The sequence below is a fragment of the Pithys albifrons genome, chromosome 1 (assembly GCF_047495875.1).
Source record: "Pithys albifrons albifrons isolate INPA30051 chromosome 1, PitAlb_v1, whole genome shotgun sequence".
NCBI classification, from domain to species: domain Eukaryota; kingdom Metazoa; phylum Chordata; class Aves; order Passeriformes; family Thamnophilidae; genus Pithys; species Pithys albifrons.
The window spans coordinates 14,334,622-14,352,657 of record NC_092458.1 but is presented as its reverse complement, the minus strand read 5'-3'; positions in this window follow the sequence as shown (position 1 = coordinate 14,352,657).

The window sequence follows — 18,036 nt, the reverse complement described above, 5'->3', positions numbered from 1 at the left end:
AGCACAATATGTATTTTCAGATTTTAGGAAAATATTTGGAAGAGTAAAAGGAACAAAACCAAGGTTTCACTCTGGGTTTACAGGGGATGGGATAGGATTTCCTGCAATATGGGGGAAAGAGTAGGAACAAAACTCAAGAAAATGAGGAAAAAATATTTAAACTGAAGACCTGAGAACTCTGATCAGCCCACTGTCTGCACAAAACTTGCTTTGCCAAAATCACTGTTAGTGCTGTAAAGGGACTGGCATTGCTATTAACACTGGAAAATCATGGAAAACTCTATCATTTTGCAGTAGAAATGTCAGAAGAAATTTTTGCAAGACTCATGTCAATTAAAGGAAGACAGATGTCTATTCAAAACCTTTTTTGCTAGCTTTTACTCACACTAAAAATGAAAACTGAGTAACAGAAAAAAAATCATTTACATCAGCGTATAAAACCAGGTGAGAAAACCAAAAAAATCAGGCCTTGGAATACAATATTTCAAAGGAATAAAAAAGAACCCTGGAAAAAACATTCATAGAAAAATTCATTCATTTTGTTTCTCTAGTGAAGTTGTTACATTCTGTGGGTTTTTTTGAAAGAACAGGTTGCCATGGAATACTTAACAAGATGAGAAAGTGAGATATAAAGGAAAATCATAAAACCACAGAAATATAGCTGGTTTGTAGCACACACATTGCTAGTCTTTGAAGAAATATACATAAAAAAAAAGGATGATGTCATTGTGACTATAAATGCAGAGTTAGAAAATTATATTGATCCAGTTCATTAAGTTTTGCATTGAAAATTACGAAATTGGCAAGGATGCTGCAAAGGACAATATTCTCAGATAAGAAATATAAGATAAATATATACCAAAGCAGCTGCCCCATGTTTCAGAGCTAAATAAGCTGTATCAAGTATAATTTTTTTTGATATCTTGACAAATTATATCTGGAAGGATAATTTTTATTTCCATGAGTTTCTGAAATAATCTTTTGTGACTCTTGCATATTACTAACATCTTACATGTGACTCTAATTGCGTAGCTATATTGCTAGTTATCTTCTACAGGACAGAAAACTGAGAAACTGAGCATCTCTTCACTCTTTAGTGAAGATCTTGGGAACTGGACATCATAGCCTCTCCTGTTGCTCTGTTAATCAGAATTCTCTGTCTAAAACTTTCACTTAGAATTTTCCTCACAGGTTTGAAATTTGCCTTACCAATATCCTAACAATGCCACGCGGGTCAGTATGGAAGCATTGTCCCCTCTTCATCACCTTGTTCTGGAGAGGTGGGCATTGTGATAGACAGTAAAATACAGCAAAATATGGCGAAAAAGACATATTTCAAATCATATCCAAGAAACAGAATGTCTGTAAATCTCTTAGTCACTGCAAATTGGAAACATCAATGCCCAACACATATAGCCATTCAGAGCCATGTCTCAAGTGGCAAAAGAAACTATCACAAGCTGGGTTTATTTTGGCTACAGAAAATAGAGTATATATTTTAACTGGAATGTCTTCTGATGACTGGGAGACAAATTAAAGCTCTCTATGTAACTCTATAATGAAAATACGTTTATCTCAAGCTAAAAATTCTCAGCTACACATTACACAAATACTCAGTGAGAAAAATAATTTGTCTCACTGTTGGTTTCCAAAAAAAACCCAGTAACAATGAGTTTGAGATGAATGACCTAGCTTTTTAGGACTGAGGAATATTATAATGAATATCAAAAATATCTTGTTAGAGAAAATTCTTACTTGGTCTAATAACACAGTTTGTGTGCACTGCTGTCAATGGCAAACTGGTAAATTGACTTGATGGTGAGCACTGAGATTAATCTTTCAGTTTAAATTTATTAACTCCCATTTCTTAGGCTGAACCTAAGTTCTTATGAACACATCATTGGTCAACTAAATATTTAATAGTTATTGTATTTTATAAATAACTAGAACTTTTCAAAATACAGTATATAAAATCAGTATATCTTTGTTTCATTAAACCTTATTAAAAATTAACTGAATTATATTAATAATTCCAAAGTTAGTATACTTAAGCAATTTCTCACTAGATATGAAACTCAATGTCTTTTTATCTATTATATCTCTTCTTCTAATATTTTACTTAGGAAAGACATATACATATATATATATGTATCATTCATTCTAATACCAAAGAGAATTGTGTTTAGTATTTTGAATCATAGATTCTTTCCCGTTTGGTCTGTACTCTCATTTTAAAAAGACAATCTGTAACAGATTGAATACACGTCTTAGAAAGGTTTGTTTTGTTTGATTTCTTTAACTCCTGTTATAAAAGATGATATTTTAATTCTTATTACGTAAGAGGTAAGGAAAAAGAAATGAATGATCTGCTATGATCAGCTAAGAGGAAGAAGTGCTTCAGATGTAAAAAACTATGGAGTCTCTTTAGGAGTTGTACATCAATTTTAATATAAAGCAATTCTTTCTAGTGCCAAGAATACACTGCAAATATCAAACTAGATTAGAATAGTGAAAGAAATCAAACCATCTACATAATACAACATGATTTTAATTTTCATGCAGTGGAGTCAAATTTGTTGTATTACAGATACCAAGTATTATTAAATTTAAAATGGTGTGCATAAAGAATGTAAGAAGTAAAAAACTCTAGATGAATTATAGAGCCGGTAACAAGCAAGAACCAGAAATATGCTAAGGTGACAATGTAATTGGATGTGGGACCAGATCCTTGTGTTCTCTAGATTTCTATTTATTTATGGCAAAGCAATATAAGTCCAAACATTATTTCCCTTAAGCTAGGGGAAACCTAAAACTACATGCTGCTTCTAGGAAACAGCTTCAGGACTGTTTGTAAGCAACTGAGTCTAAGGAAGTAAAGTAACAGCTGTACTGCACTTTCATTTACCCTTCTTGTTCCTTTAATTACAATCACTTCTTAGTTAAAATGAAGATGTAACCTGAAGTGCAATATAATTTTATTGATTTCAGGTGTATTTTTTTATTTCTTTGTTGTAAAAAAACATTTCAGCACATGACAGGACTTTTCTTTAGGAATGCATTGAACATTTGACAGAAATTATTTTAGACAACCAATTCAATCTGAATAGAAAAAAAAAGAGCTAGAAAAAAGGGGGAAATGTCTGGAAAAAATTACCTAAAATTCTAAGCCCTTCACATAAAAAATTATTTAAACTTTTAACTTTATTAGAGATTTACTGAAACTTCATCAAACTATGATACACACTTTTGTTATCCTTTATCCCCTTCTTGACTGTTTTGATGTTGAAATGTTACTACAAACAGTTACTACAGTTCCTTTATTTGGTTGCTTTTAAATCAAGTGGTTTGGACATTTTCCTTTGTCCCTTATGATCACCCATGTGATCAACAATATGATCAACATTAAGCAGGAGGATGATGATTGTACAGAAGAAGCTTATATCTAGTTAAAATATCATTAAGAAGAAAAATATTTACAATCATGTTGACATGGAGGAAAGGTATGAACTCCTTCACCTAGGCTGTTGAATTTTGTCTGCAGTAGAAAAATTAATATTCCTAGAAGGTTTGCTATTCTCTAGCATTTAGACCCTTTGGCATGCACTGGCCTGTGTCTGCATGGTGGAATTCTCTTAACTCCCCAAAAAGGCACTTGTATGCAGACTGCATATTGAGGATTATCCCTTGTCTTTGCTCTCTCCTACAGTGAGTCCAGAAGATGCCTGTGCAAATGCCTTTTGGTCCCTTGCAAAAATCATGTTGAGACCATTCTAATAATGAAAGCGCATGGATATTTGAGAGTCAGCATTCAGGAAGATTACCTGACATTATTCAATTTACTAGTTTAGAGTAGCCAATAAGTACAACTAAACAACAAGTTATGCTTTCTTACATGGAGCTGTGAGAAACTTGATTTTAACAGGACATATAAAGGTTTCCTTTGTGGAAATGTGAATGGTTTGTATGTTGTTCCTCAAAAACCATGACACCAATACAGGAGAAGAGGCCAGAGCTGTGTCTCATCCTGTTTAGTACAATATAATGAATCTTTCAGAAAAGATTATGGAGCAATTTTCTTGCTTCAGAAAAGAGCAAAAGGAATCAGTAGGACCTTTACATGTTCTGTCAAAGTTAATAGAAGAAGAAACTAAGTTTTTGGATAGAGCTCATCTGGTTAAATGTAGGCATCTGAAGAGTTGGGTTATTCTCTGCATTTAGCTAGCAGTGAGTTGTTTATAGAGTGTGTTTCGTATCATCCTCAAGTAGGTATCTAAAACAGGTTGAATGAGTCATATTCTAAAACTGTCAACATATCTCCTACTGACTATAAAGGTAGTTTAAGTTTCTTATTCAGTAGATACTTTTTAGGTAACCTGAATTCCCACCTTTCCTCCATACCAGTACCTTGCCTGATTTTTCATGCAACAACAGCCCACATTCCATCTATGTGTGCTTTTTTAAACTGTCACAGTAGGACAGTGCTACTGTTGTGGCTTTTTCTTTTCTTTTTTTCCACCTTGTAGCCTTAATATAAAGAGCATCTATTCAGGTTTGTGATAGGAAACTGTGTAAGTGGGACTCCTCATCAAAGTCTGCATAAATGAAGAAATAAAATTAAAAGCTATCAGATAGATTTCACTAAAGTTAAAAATGTATCTTATTTTTCTGTCAAATGACTTGTAGTTTCATTCACAGGTATTGCAACATACAAAGCAAATAGAATTATTAAAATGCAGCAATGAAGATTCAAAACCTTAAGAGAAATATGATCTAAAAAGTAGAAAGAAATAAAGGGAGAATTGAAACCTTATTCATCTTATTACATAAGCATTAAATAATAGACTATAACAATAAGTGTCATTGACATTATTGGTTTTGCTGAGTTCCTCTGTACTACCTTTTAGTCATACAACAGACAGTTTGTCCTTCAACTTTTAGAAAGAAGAAACAATAAATATTTAGATTTAGAACACCATGCCATTTTTAATCTTATATTTTTCCATCTTTTTTATCCTTTTTCTTTTTTTTTTGGTTGGGATTTTGGGTTTTGGTTTTTTTTTTTTTAGTTTGTCCTTGGTGGTGTTTTGGCTTTTTTATTTTTCCTTTTTTTGTTTTCTGATGGTTTTAATGTTTTATCTAACAGTTTAAGCAAGAAACTCTGAAAGAGCAAAAAATTAGGGGTGTAGAGTTTCATGTAACTTATAGAAGAAGTTTAATTGCTTCAGAGCTAGGAAATGAGCTGTGATAATAAGAATTGTCTGTTTTTCATAGTTTTGCTGTTTGCTTCTTACCATTCATTAGTATATGCTTTCCTAAATAGTTCTGGTCAGTTCTTACCAATTTCAACTTCAATAACAAAGGTTAGGACTTATCTTGGAGGATACAATGTTAAAAAAAATGAAACATTCGATGATACAATGTCTAGGAAGCAACCATCAACCAGAGGTGCCAGATAAACATCAGAAAACTGACAGTTTTGCTATGAAAGTACTTGACTCAGACTCACATAACCTGGACTCAACATTAAATTCCCTAGTAGTCTCCTGGACTGTCTTGGGAGAACATTTAACATTGCTAACCATGTCTATACTGTTTTCTTTTTTTTCAGTAGTTTTAGATACATCCCAAATGACCAATTTCCTTTCCCTTTCCATGCTATTTTGCCCTTGGATCACATCTGAGCTATAATTGTAGCACCTAGGAAGTACCTCCTTGAGTATGTGTTCCAGAGATCCTGCAACAGTCAGAAATGGCCTTTCCATAACATGCCATAGATACTAAAAAGTATCCCCAGGATTTACAATGGAGTTTATACCATGCTGTCATATTATATTGATAAATAAGCATTCAGAAGACTAAAATCTGTATCATTGGTAGAGCATGTGTCTATGATGCAGCAGGATAATCCTCTTCATACTGTGAACGAATCGTATTCCACATAATCAAAAAAACCTGTGAGTATAATGGTTAATAGAACTGCAGCTTTCCCCACATATATGGACTAACAAGCAGGGAGCTGTGTGGGGTGATAGCCCTGATAAGCCTGGATGGGTTGAGGGAAACGCCTGGAGGGGTGCTGTTACCAGAGAATGGAATGTTATTAAATTAGCATGGCCTTTCTTTGCCGCACTCTGCCCCTGCAAACTCAAAGAGCCCAACCCCTCAGGCATCTGTATCACCTCCCAGAACATTTTGACTATAGTCACATGAAACCATCTGAAGGAAAAAAAAAAGTATAAAAAGAAATGCAGTTTTAACTGCAGGAGAGAGGGAGAAATGCCATCATCTCTGTTGAGGTAGCTGCTGGCAGCTTGTCCTGCCTCCTCCTAATTCCTGAAAAAATGCAGGGATAAGGAGACCATGTGCTTTCTATTTTTCTATACTTTACTTTCTTAACTTTACTTTCTTACAAAGTTTATTACACTCTATCTTATATCTTATGCTAACAGCTACTTTGAGTCTTACTTTATAAACACCTCCTTTACTAACTGTGTTTTGCTACCTTAATACTGGTAACAGTAACTTACTTTACACTTTGCTACTTTATATTAGTTATAGCTTTCTTTCGAAATGTGCAGTTTCTTTCTCAACATGTGTGTTAATAAGAAGCAGCTCTGTTCTTTCCTTTTGCTTTGTGTTACAGAGAGAGTGGTGTGCAAGCTATTTTATTGTCCCATGTTATTGAAAGAGTGTCTAGATAAGTGTTTTAGATGGCTGTGCTTCTGGTTAGTAGTTTTTTGTTGCTAGTTTCTGTCTGTTGTGAGAGTGGGACACACTGCTGTGTTGAAACTTGAGTTTGATGTGTTAGTCTCTGTAAAATGTGTTTTGTGCTGGTTTCTTTTGGGGTCTTTTATTATCAATTAAATGCAATCTTGCAGCTAAACACTATCACTGGCAAAGCAGAACCCACAATAACTGTCACATACTTGTATTAATAAATGTTATTTTGGGAGCTGTTGTGGGCAAAGTTCTTTTCTAGCTATTAAGTGTGTCTTCAAAGCAGAGGTTAGAAATCCTTGCAGCCTGTGTTCTGTCCAGAAGTTCAGCAGGCAGTGCTGGGTTCATAAGGCTCTAATTTTCTGGAAGTGCTTATTTAGCTGATGAGTTCTCCCCGGCTTAAATGTGGCTTCATATCGAAGGTCAGAAACCCTTCCAACCTGTGTGCTGTTTGTAGTCGATAGGCAGTATTGAGAACATAAGGATCTGATTGTCTGGAAGCCCTTATTGCTACTAATTTCTTATTAATACAGTTAAGACTAAAAATCTTTGCATTTCTGTCTCCCTCCTCCCTTTCACGTGACAGAGCTGTCTACCTACCTTAGCAGGACCCCTTTTCCCTGATGTAGTGGCTTTGAGAGATTGTATGTCTCACTTTCTCTGCAAACCTTATTCCATTGCCAGTAATGTGTTGAGACCTGGGCTACTCAGAGTTGCAAACTTTTTCCTAGCCAGGAGTAATGTCAGAATATCACAATCACATTACACTTTAAAGAGTAATGTAGTGAAAAACATATATATTTCTGAAATCTTTGGTAGCTGCTATTTCAGTGTGTAAGTGTAGTGTGCAGTACAGACACAAAATAGAGAAAAGTCTAACCATCTTTATGAGGATATGGATATTTCTTCTGTTGCACAGCTTATGACTCTGCTGCCTTCTTTTCCAGCTGTCCCATGCTTCCTGTCTCCTGCATGTCCTGTCCCTCCCCAAGCTGAAAGCTAAGGTAAGCCTGATTATTATATGACCTCTTTTCCCATAGGAGATTTTGAGCTTCCAGTCTGTGCTGACACAGAAAATTCTGGACTGTGCAAGGTACAATTGTTAAATGTTTGTGCTAGAAAGATCAAAAAATGGAAAGAGCATTGTAGGATGTGCTATTTACACACCAAAAAGAAAGAACCGTTTAGCCGATGACAGCTTTGACTGAAGTAACTGGGATGTCAAAACTGAAGAGACCAAGGAAATGAAGTAAGACCAGCTGCAGACTGGACATCCCAGTTTTAAGCAGAACAGACTTTGACTTGTTGAAGTTGAAGGATACCCTGTGCTGAGGCCCATTTGTGGGGACAGCTTCTCCCCAGGGAAACTGAGTTGGATGAGCACAGGTGACCCAATACTGCCCAGACAGGGTGCTACACTGCTGCAAGAGAGCATAGTCTGAGCAGGGTGAGCAGAACAGGGACAATGACAGCAACAGGTACTTTCAATGCTCCGGTGAACGGGAGAAGTTTATGTAGTGAGTCAGGTCCATGGTGACACTGGTGCAGCAAAATGACAATTCAGAAACATCTGGACATAGGTTTATTTACAGCACAGCTTCAAGTTCCATGCAGGCCAGGGAATGGCTAGTTAAGGAGCTCTGTAAAAAAAGACTGTGCTGACTGAATCACCAGTGCATCTTGCAGAGATGAAGGCTAATTGAATACTGGACTGCATTATTAGGATTACAGCCAGCAGGTTGGAGGAAATTATTTTTCTTTCCTACTTCCCACTTGTGAGTCTTCATCTTGAGTATTGTACCACTTATGGGCTCCCTGGTGCACAAGAGATATTGATAAACTGGAGAGAGCTGGTGGAGAGGTTAGCCTTGAGGGAAAAAAAGGCTAAAGGGGGATCTAATTGCTCTTTTTCAGGACCTCATAGGTGATTATAGAAAAAGAAGTGCTGAGCTATTTTCAGACAGGAATGAAAAAAAGAAGCAAATGTTGCAACAAGTTGCAAAAATGGAAATTCTGACTGGAGATAAGGTGGAAGTGAATGACGTCACCAAAAAGGTTGTTAAACATTCAAACAGGTTGCCCCAGAATGTTATGGGATCTGTCGTCAGAAATATTTAAAACTTGACTGGTTATGGTTCTAAGCAACCTGATTTAACTTTTCATTTAACTCTGTCTTGACTAACTGACTTCAGAGGTCCCTTCTAATCTAAAGAGTTGCATGATTTTGAAGCATGGCAAAGGGCTAGGAAGAGATTGATGAAACCCACATGGAACTGTCTCACATCCAATCCAAGTTTTAGTTAACTTACAGGTGTACATAAGAAAGTTAATCTGGACATGTCATTCACATGCTGTGGATAACACACAACACGTGTAGGTCAATACAGTTATTTCTAGCCAGAGTCTGCCTATGTGTCAACTCACTTCCCTCATCTCTGTCACAATCCTGCCCAGCAACATCCATCGTGGCTCACATACAATATCCACTATCCAGGAAGACTAAAAATAATGCTATCATCTTCTTTATGGTTCCTGGGATGCAACTCCTTTTCAGGGATACAGCCAAACCAGGAGCAGATCTGGCCCTATCTGCATGCTCAGAGTATCTCTTCTGCCACTGAATAATCATTATTGAAAGTCAGGTGTTGGACCAGCTGGAAAGTTTTGCTAGCTCCCACAGGAAAATTCTGGCAGAATAATGCTATTAAGATGGGTTTCCACTGCCGCCTTATCTTCTCTTCATCTGTGGGAAACATACATGCAAAATGGTAAAATAACAGTCTTTCCAGCCTCACCTGATAATTCTGAGAAAAGCAAGACTTTGTTGACATTTCTGAAAATGAGCTAAAAGAAAATCTACCCCAAAGCACATTTTGTCATGTAGTTAGCATAGCTTAGGTATATCTGCATAATAAAGTGACTCTATGTACTATGGTCAGGTCTGAAAAAATGAAGTTTATCCATTTTCCATAGGCCTTCATGGATACCTGCTCCAGAAAAGACCATGTAAATTCAGAAACTCAAGCACTAAAAATAACATCTGAACTTGCTTGGAGGCCAGCTATGGTTGGTTTGTGAGTAAAGATTTTGCTAAATTTTGGGGCCTGAGGGAGGTAGATTGGAACTTCATTTTCTTTTTGGAGGGAGATTGTTTTGTACAGCCACAGAGTTGGTATTTATCCTGTTATCTATTTTCTTCCTGCTGACTTTTCGTTTATGGAGGCATTTAGATGTCCTCCAGAAGAATCTTTCTTTAAGATAAGTATTGTTCATACTTCTGTCCTGAACAGTTTTCATTGATGCCCAGAGTTTTCTGAGCTGTGTCTTCTGCCTATTTTAAAAGATATGTAGAGGAAAATCCAGATATACACTCCAATGGGAAGAATCTCTGAAGATTAGTTGTGGGAGTTTGCTTGGAAAAAGATGAATTCAGCTGGGAGAAGAAGTACTGAAGTTGGAAAGAATGTAAGTGGGCAGAAAAAAAATCTGTATGCAGTGAAAATGAAATTGGAGGCTTCAATCTCAATCCAGAATCAATGGCATGTGGAAGCCTCATATGGTCATCTGTGCCTTCAGCCATGCCTAATTCTGGCTGTTTTAAGGAAAAAAACCACCTTGAATTCTTCCTTTCCTCCGTCTCATATTTATTGATTTAATGCTTTTTATTTTTCACTACAGAAAAGGCACAGGAGTTTGAAATGAAATTATCCCATAATGCACTTCTGAACTGTGCACTGGAAGAAATTCTTTCTGACTCCACTGCAGTGAACAACTTGTGCCAGAGGCATGCTATCTAATTACCATACACTTTCTTGACTAGTGTTGTGGGGAGGGAAAAGGTAGTGTGCAATCAACTGAAATATGAAACAATAAAATGAATTAAACTGCACATAGCAAGAGGGGGAAAAATGAGATGGGAGTTGTTTTTCTTAAATGTTTACTGTTCATGCACTGCCTGAGGGTTAAATTTTTGACTGTTAGAGGATTTTGTAGGTTTATGGATACCATCACAAGATTTTAAAGTATCGTCATTTGTATTGCAATTCTTGTTGAAAGTGCACATTCCTTGCTTTTAAAATACAATATATGGTCTGGTGGTTTATTGTGTATTTCTTGGAAAAACATTCTTCAACCTTTCTTAGCTCTAAACCCAACCATAACTAAACTGAATAAATTCAAAAAACAAATGTCATGAGAAATTCTATATTCTTTCTCACTTTTTAAGTTCTTACTCTTTTCTTCTGCATAATTCACTCAGCAAAATCCTTAGCAGAGCCTCTTGTTTCCAATAAAGGAATAAGTGTAGTTGGAGACTGAGATAAAATTCTGCTTCTAGTCATGTTTTTGTATTTATCTTCTCAAGCTCTCTCTTCTATTAATTACGAATTTATTTAGAAAACATCCTGCTCATAGAGGAGAATATGTATCAACAATTCCATTAAACCTTGAAAATAATTTTTTCGGTAGTACAGATACAAGTATTTTGTCCCTTTGGAAAGTTAATGCAATGACAAATCATTAACAGAAGACTGAAACTTTTTTTCCCTTCAACTTCCCTTGTCTGATCACATACATTTCAACTAAAAGATTACTACATTGATACACACAGTATGCAAGAAAGCAAACATAACTAAGCAGGATATAAAGCATTTTGTAGCTCTGAAGCAAAGGAATTATTTGCACAGTCTAATTTACATTTAATATTTTTTATGGGTCAGATACCTGATTATTTTATGTGCAATAATGGAAAGTAAGTATCTGCAGACCATTTCCACAATACTCAGTATTTAACTTTCTTGCCAATACTAGCAATTTGCATGAGAATGCCAGTATGTTCTATGTACCCGGCTGATTAAAATTCCTTGAAAAAAAATTAAATTTAACACTTAACTGAAGACGCTATTTCTTTTTGATCAGATAATTTTCTAAGCTACCTCAAGATCCTGGCCAGAAGTCAGAATTTTGAGCATATTACATCACCCATGCAGCAAATGACAGTGATGAAAACACATCCACTCCTTGAGGGGCAGGCTTAAGATTCAGTTACAAGTTGTCTGAACTAGGCAACTTTTGTCAGGAAAAGCTTTTTTTAGCAAAATCATGAAGAACTTTAGAGTGTCATTTTAATGGCAGAGTAACCATATGCAAGTAATTCACAGTTATATGACCAAACAAACCTTTCCAATGTGAGGTGCTTGATAAAAAGAGGTATTAGAAAGAGAAGGGTGTGGGCAGGAAAATTCAAGCTTCCATTTTTACATAAATACTAATCATAAGTGTCACAGATTATGAAGTTTTGTTCTGAGGTATTCCCCTGAGGCTTAATCTATGTAACTCCAGATCACCTCTGCAGTTTCATTTGAAAAGCTGAAACTGTTGAATTAATTCCATGCCTGCTAAGAAATCAAAAGAAAAATCACAGAGTCATGATCAGAAGTAGAATGAACAGATAAACCAAATCTGTCCCTGTATATCTTGCAATTAATCTGGTTAACACTACCTTAGTTACAGGTAGGAAGGCTTGGACATGTTATGCGCTCCACACAGCATCAGACTGGAAAATCTGTCAGTCCAAGAGCTGTCAGCCTCCCAGGGCAGTAGTATAAGGAAAAGAGTGATCTTTATGTCTCAGTCTGAAGTCTTTCTTTCCTGACTGTGAGAATGTAATTGGACTGCATAGAATACTGGCTACGGGATTAAAGGCTGTTTCAGAGGACAAAGCAAACCCATTCAGTACAGGGCAGGTAGGGCTGAATGACTACATGATAGGGTGTGGCAACATGTGCTCCATAAAACTTCATCGATCCTCTCTATTTCATTCCCTCTCTCCAGTAGAGTTACATTTAGTACATTTATAACAGTAGATTTGTATTTTTTACTTGAGATTCATCAGTCCTACTTTCCTAGAAGTGAGCAGACTCCTACAGTGCACTGCTAGAGAGAATTAACTTTAAGGAAGGACAATAACTTTTAGGAAGGACAAGGATCTGTTGCAGTTATGGTGCTTCTTGGGGATTATTACTTGCATGGGTTGTCCCTCCCTACCCAGTTTCGTTGTCACTTTAGAACTTACTGAATCATTCTTTTTTTTTTGGATGAGGGCTATTTAGGTACACCCAATGGCTATTAACATCTAAAAGCAAAATGGTAATTGCCTTTTCCTCTCTCACTTTCTGAAAATGAAATTAAGGAGATAATATGCTTGGTGACTACTGTATTATAAGAATTTCCTAAACATTATACAGTTTCTTAAATGAAGTAACCTAGAAAATTTAGAATGCTTCCCTTCTATGCTGATAAACATCTATCAGAAAAATTTTAGAAATATTATTAGCCATCTAAAAACAAGGACAATTCTGCAGTATATTTGTATTTAGTAGAAGAAGCTACTATCTGTATTCCTTTTAGTTTTAAAATACAATCACAATGTTTTCAGAATCTTTCAGATTACATGTAACTGACATAGAGTATGTAACTACAGAGAATAAAATAAAATGCATGAAAAATAATGCCACAACAATATTGCCAATAAAGCATTTAAAAAATTTGGATAGTTTGCTTGAAACCAGTTTTAATTATTAAATAAATATCTGCTATGAAAAGCCAGGAATGTCATTTTGCTATTCAATAATTAAACATTCACAACTTTATTTCAAAACAAAAATCATAAGGCTAAAAAGTGTTGTATCCAACATGCATGTCCAACTGCAATCCTTATTTTATTGTTAATTTCCAAAATATTGTGGAATACTTGTATACAATAGCCATTATTTTAATGAGACCTCTCATATCACTGAACAAACCACAATCCAGCAGGGATTTGTTTTCCTTTTATTTTCTTCATTAGCAGCACTACAAATATGGCATATAAAGTCAGCTGGCAAAGCAGAATACTTTTGTATGCATACCTTCTTCTTAATGAAGCCACAGGACAATATTAAATTAGCTGTGGAAGCTGATACTTTTTACTGTAGTAGTTGATAGCCTGACTCTCTGTTCTAAGCTAGAGTAAATAAAAAAATGACTTATTCCATTTGACCACATTTCAATACCCTACAAATGTGTGAAAAAAGATTTAACATACATAAATTATTTTAGATAACAAAAAGCATTTCATATGGAATTCCATAACACTAATTTCAGTCTTGAAAAAAACCAAAACACTACAGATGAAATTGTAACTTCTAATAATGAAAAAACAAAAAAGGAAAAATAATTATCTCTCTACTCCAATAATAAAAGGACATGGTAAAACATCTTCTTTTACGTAGAATTCCTATTGATTCCAGTAAGGATGTCTACTTAATCACTGCTTGCTAGTAGGAAATGTAGATGCTATTATCTCTGCATTAATTTCCACAGTAACAAGTAATGTTTCTGGGTTTCACATCCATACAATGAGGAAAAGAGCAGCACTTTATTATAACAGCATGTAGCAAATAAGATGAAAACTCCTACTTGTTAACAAGCTATAGTGCAAACTGAAAAATTATGTGCAATTCTTTGGAAGAACTGAAGAAATCAGGAATTTCTTCTCTGTGACACAGGAATAGGTGGGGAAAGGTTGTGTATGAAGCTATTAAAAATAATGTAGCTACGATCACAGGTATATGCCTATTTCTTAAGTTCTGCTTACCCCAGAGTGGATGGAAAGAAGAGGACAGAGCAGGGAAATGAGAAGACATGCTGCAGTCTTTCATGTAAGAAGCCAGTGAGCAGGACTGCCCCAAGTAGCAATCCACCCCTCTGCTATATCCTCCCAATAGTTTCTAACCTGAAGACTCAGGGTTGCTTGTAAGTCTTCTTTAGAACACAAGTCCTTATGTTTCCCATGATATCATTAGTCAATGTTGGCCAGTCCAGCTCCAACAAGAGAGAAAAATTGACAGGTTTATGAAAAAGATGTCAATGCACAGTGACCAAAGGGATGGAGCAGCACAATTTTCTCAAAAATTCACATTATGATTCAGCTTAACTCCACATTTCCTGCTAATACGTCTATGCAGAAGAAAGAAAATGTGATGTGATTGTTCATGCTCAGCTCTTGTAAGTGTCAGAGACAGTTCTAGTCAGACTGCAGCTCAATGAACTTGAGAATTGTAAGTTTTTGGTTCAGGCCAGAAATGTTATTGAAAATGTACAGAAGTAACTATTCTCTTTTCAAGCCTTATCTGTCTTTCTGTCTCTCACATGTCCATAATGTCTCTGTAATGCTGGCAAGAAAGTAAAGTATCCCTACAGGGCACAATCAGATTAACCATCCAGAAGGAGTTCCTGTCCTAGAAGAGATTTGCAGTCATAAGTCTATGTCTTGGCATAGTCAGAAATGTCTTCCTAGCCAAAAAGTTAGGACCAACACCGGGACTTATCTCCAACAAGATACTGCAATTTTCTGCTCTTCCACTGGCATGCAGAGTACATCTTTATATAAAAATTATGTTAAATATCTTTAGAGATGCTCTAAGATTGCCTCAAACTGTGGGAGGCAATGTCACTGATTTTCAGGATGACAAAGACCTATTCTCTACTGGACCAGATCCATTGGCATATGCCTCTTAATGAGTCAGAGCATGACTGAGCTTGGAGAGAAAGGATGTGGACTTTTGCAGAAAGAATAAAATGAGGAGGTGATGAAAAAGGTTTCATGTAAGACTGTCTCATGGCCAGAAGCTGCATAGATTAGGTTTCATATGTCATTTACATGTCATCTATAGAGGTCCATCATGATTTCTGAGACTTACCAGCATGGGCATGTGTACTGCTCTTACCCCCCAAATTCTGAGGCTTTCTTACTGAGAAGCCAACAGCTTCAGGTTTTGGTGAGGTCCAGTTACGTCTGTGTAGTCAGTGCTGACTGGTAAACCTCAGGAACTTGATTCTGATGTCTACAGCCCTTCCCATAGACTGCAGCTTCTTCAGAGAACATTCGCCTGTGCTAGCATAGGATCCTCCATGGACTGCAGTGTGGATATCTGCTCCCATGCAGTCCTCTTCATGGTCTGTAGAGGAAACTCTGATGCAGCTCCTCCAGCACTTCATCCCTTCCTTTTTGTCTCTCCTTGATGTTTGCATTTTTCCCCCCTCACTTCTTACTCCTGTATGGTAGTTAGATATGTTTTTACACCGGCACCACCAGCTTGAATCCATTAGAGCCAGATGGAATCTGTAGTGTCCTGCTCAAGGCAGCTCCTGGCTTCTACTCACAGAGGCAACCCTGCAAGCCCCTGCTACCAGTAGCTGGACACCTACACCAAAAGCACATTATACATATATTCCATATAGAAAAAAATATATATCCCATCAAATCCTTATCTGTTCAAACTTTGCTATGTGATATGCAAAGACTTTGCAGTAATTCCATGAAAAGCTGTCTTTGACTACCCGCCTTGCTCTCGTCTGATGGAGTTTTGCTAAACCTAGAGGGTAACCAAAAGGGATTGGTAGTGCTGTTTTCAGATTTTTATTGGAAGCTTATTGATGTCTTGTGGAGCCCACTATAGAAATCCTTAGGGAAGGGGATGCTTGCTGATCCACAACAGTTTAACGTAACAACAGTTATATAAGTGACAAAGGTATACTGCAGATATCATGAAGCGATAAATGAATCAATCCAAGAGACCTGAACTGTCCATACTAATTATGTGGTGAAAGTATGGCAATACTGACATATATCACTACCTGCAAACTGAACTAACTGCCTTGTGAATGCTAATGCTACACACAGTCCCAGAGTCGGAGGGAGCTGTCAAGACTGATTTCTACCAAGCACTAGGATGTCTGAAATATCCTAGTAGATGGGAATTAAGTGCAGCTACATGAAGATCAGTGAATCTTAAGATATTACTAAAAGCAATACCCTTAGCACGCAGTTAATAAGCCAGCTACGGACCAAAATCTAGTTGCTTAAAACATTCCATGAAAAAATCCCAGATAATTTGTACAAACTGAAAACTTTGTGTTTTTTGTAGGAGATAGGTTAAGGTTCTGGTGGAAGTGGCCTACAGTAAATAAGTCTAGTTTCTGCTAGTATACAATGTACAAGATAGTTCATCTGTGGATGTTGAGGGCTGAATCAGTCATGTGCATATTAAGGCTTTAATAAAGTGACTTTTGTCTGAGAGTACAGGGTGCTAGAATGAGGAATCAGGTGCTGAGAAGAACATCTGGGGCAAAATTTGAACTGCACAAAGACAGTAGATTCAAGAACTGTGAAAACCAGGAAAAGAGCTGTGAAATGAGTAATCATTAAGTTTATATTAATTATAAATTAATTGTCCATTCCACCTTTACTTCTGCATTTCCTACCTTTTCAATATTTGATTCAGCAACCTTAAAAAACACTTTCTTTTTTTGTGTCATCTGATAGACTTTTTTCACCCAAATATGACTTTCATTTTGTGTTAAAAGATAAATATTTTCTAATTCCAAGACACAGTCAAGGAAAGTTTTTGTATTGAACTGTTTATTTTCTACATGAAAAAACCAAAACAAACAAAAACAAACCAAAGCACTACAAGTTGTAATTTGGCAGTTTTCATCATTTCTTTTTTCACCCAAATATGTCCTAAAGATACAGTAGAAAAACAAAAGGCAAAGGTAAGCTATACAAAACATTTACAGACAATAAAACCAGTTTAATAGGTGGGATAAAGGACTTCTGGTTCACTCATCTACTACTTCATGTGTCATAGAAATTCAGTCAGTAAAGCTATGTGTCTTGAAGTGGTCTGTTCTATAAATGCATTTATTGGCAGCTGTTTTTTCCCATAGTTTGTAACAATACACCAGATTTTGCTGACAATAAGCCATTCTTCAGAGGCTTCTGTTTGAATTCACCATGTAAGACCAGAAAAGGTTTTCCAAAAATGACTTGAATCAAAAACAAAGAAGACAGCTGGTGGATAAACAGGTCAATTTTTCTCATTACAGTACATAAAAAACAGCCTGCTGAATCCAGCCTGCCCTTCTCACCTACTGCAGTGAAGGCAGAACAGTCTTATCAGGTAAGGTCATTCTGCATGGCAGCTCTGCAATTTCTGTCTCACCCTTCATTAATCCACAGGGGTAACCAGTAGGAATCCAACAACTCTTCAAGAGGCATCAAAACAGGTTGTCAGAAACCTCATTTCCTTCCATCCTATGTAAGTAGGAATAGTAAAAATCCAAGAAAGTAAAACAAACAGGGGGGGTTACCTGTTTTTAATTTTCTATCTTTCTTATTCTGATCATTAGTACTATGATCCACAAGTCTATTTTATCTAGAGAAAACAAAAAACACACAATAATTTCAGCATATTTTTAATCCTTAAAAACCTTTTC